Raw genomic sequence first — 2498 nt, 5'->3', positions numbered from 1 at the left:
AGAAGTTTATCCCTATCTTCTTTCTATCTTTTTATTTCTTTGTTTGAGTGTTCTTTTCTTTTATCATATTCATCATTGTTCTTTTGAGTTCCATGTCCTGTGTTATCTCTAGGGAGTTCTCATTGTACTCCTCTAGAGGACTATTGGTACTTGGTGGGGATATATTACTTTGGTTTTTCATGTTATTATTTTTTCTCTGTAACTTTGACATGTGAATTTCTTTCGTAGTTTCTGATTCTTGTGTGAGGCTCAAGCCTTCTTTTGTTGAGTTTAGATCTGCTTCTTTTTGTAAATTTTATGTGCCTTTGTGGTTTACTTGTTAGGCATGAAAATCTGGTTGGTTTAGGCTTCAGGTGCTCTCTTTTGCTTTTATATTGGAGTGGCCTAATTACTTTTGTCTTCAGGAATTCCCACAGTTGCCGAAATGAGATGGTGATGAGCTCAGATACTCTCGGGCTTTCTCCTAAGGTATGGGTCCCTCCAGGAAAAATGCTGTCCTTAGAAATTTGGGGGTTGGGCTGGCCTGGAGCCAGGCCCAGGTAAGATGCTGGCCTCAGGAAGCTGGTTGCTGTGCCACCCAGGAATGCAAAGGGAGGTGGGGATGGGAAGAAGCCCCAAGGACTCCTGGGGACTACTGGGAGGAACTGGGTCAGTCTGGATGCAAATGATCAGGAAGCAGTGGTGGCTCTGGGCTGAGACGTTAGCCCTGGTGTCTGTGGTGCCAAGGCAAGAAATGGGCCAGTATCCAGGCTAGGAGGAGCGGTGCAGTAGGGGAGCTGAGAGGGTGAAAGAGGCTAGGGGAGTCAAGGTGCTGGCACCAGTATGCAGAGGCTGTGCAGCCCAGAAAGCAAAGGGAGGCGAAGGTGGGACCAGGCCCAGAGGGCTCCTGGGGACTAAGAAAGTTTCTGGCACCAGGATGCCCAAGGGCTGTGCAGCCCAGGGAAGTTCATCTATGAACTTTACTATATAACATCTATGTACAAGACTGTTCTCTAATTCACGCCAAAGCAGCAGCCACATCTGCATGTGAACAGGTAGGTCTGTTCTCAAAACTGGCTATTTACTGGCCCTGGCTGGTTGCTCCATTGTGCAGCGTTGTAGATGTGATGATAAAGGTGTGCTTTCATGTGTCCTGTGGCTAGTGAGCTATGAAAAGCTTAAAAAGGTGCATGATCCGTCACTGGCTCGTCACCACTTCCAGGCAAGGGAGGCAGGTTGTTGCTGGTATTCTCTCTGCCACCCACAACCTTAACTTTATGGTCCCCACTTGGTCTTCAAATGACTTGAAGGTTGTAGAGTTCCTCATGTCTCCAAGCTTCCTGGTGATGGCAGAGCCCATAGTAGACAGGGCAGCAGATGTCTTCTGGCCTGCCTGTGAAAGGGTTTCTTAAGTTGTAGCTTGGCAAGCTCCACCCAGAGCTTTTCCTCCTTCACCTCTGTCAGGCCCTCTACAGCTGGAGTCTGGGGGGTGAGGATGGAGGTGTGTGGGGGAGGCACCCCTGGGTCAACAAGGACATCAGTCATGAAATCAGACAGCACACCTTTGTTAAGAGAATTCAGGTTGATATCTTGGCCAGTGGAGCCCATGTTCAGGTGGCGGCCGGGCTGCTGCTGTCTGCATTAGGGTCTCAGGTTAAAGCAGCCAAGCACTGGGAGCCGCCAGCCTGGTACATGTGAACCAGTAGAACTTTTTTGCTGCTTTCAAGAAACACATTCTGCCCCCTCCCCCCGACACACACACCTTAGGATAAAAAGATGGAATAGAAGCACTCCAAGCAAATGGAACTAAGAAACAAGGAGGTGCACTTATTCTAATTTTTGACAAAATAGACTTCAAACTAAAACTAGTCAGAAGTAACAAGGGGATATAACAATTCTAAACATTTACACATCAAACACAAGGGTACCCACATTCTTAAAAGAAACACCAGTAAACCCAAAACCACAAATTGACTCCAACAGAGTGATAGTAGGTGACATCAATACCGAACTCTCATCAAGACAAAAGCTAAACAGACTTAAATGCCATCATAAATCAAATGGCTCTAACAGACATCTACAGAGTATTTCACCCCAAAACTAAGAATATACTTTCTTCTCAGCAGCCCATGGAACGTTCTCCAAAATTGACTACTTATTAAGACACAAAGCAAGTCTCAACAAAAATAGGAAAATTGTGTTAACATTCTACATTCTATCCAACCATGAAGGAATAAGGTGGGGTATCAACAGCTACAGAAAGTATAGAAACTCATGGAGACTACACAACATATACTATTGAAAGAAAATTGAGTTAGGAGAAAACAAACAGAAAATAAAAAATTCCTAGAATTAAATGAAAATGAAAACACAGTATACCAAAATCTGTGGGACACAGTGAAAGCAATCCTAAGAGGAAAACTTGTAGAACTAAGTGCCTACATCAGAAAATTAGAGACATCTCATATAAATAACTTAGTGATGTACCTGAAGGCCTTGGAAAAACAACAAATACCAAA

General features: G+C 44.5%; 1 pseudogene; it reads right to left on the bottom strand.

Annotated features, from left to right (window-relative positions):
* Positions 1 to 1157: 1157 nt before the first annotated feature.
* Positions 1158 to 1587, bottom strand: LOC103738763 (annotated as a pseudogene).
* Positions 1588 to 2498: the final 911 nt, after the last annotated feature.

The sequence above is a fragment of the Nannospalax galili genome, unplaced genomic scaffold, assembly GCF_000622305.1.
Source record: "Nannospalax galili isolate Female #2095 unplaced genomic scaffold, S.galili_v1.0 scaffold1819, whole genome shotgun sequence".
In the NCBI taxonomy this organism is placed as follows: Eukaryota; Metazoa; Chordata; class Mammalia; order Rodentia; family Spalacidae; genus Nannospalax; species Nannospalax galili.
This window is presented reverse-complemented; position numbering and strand designations above follow the sequence as displayed.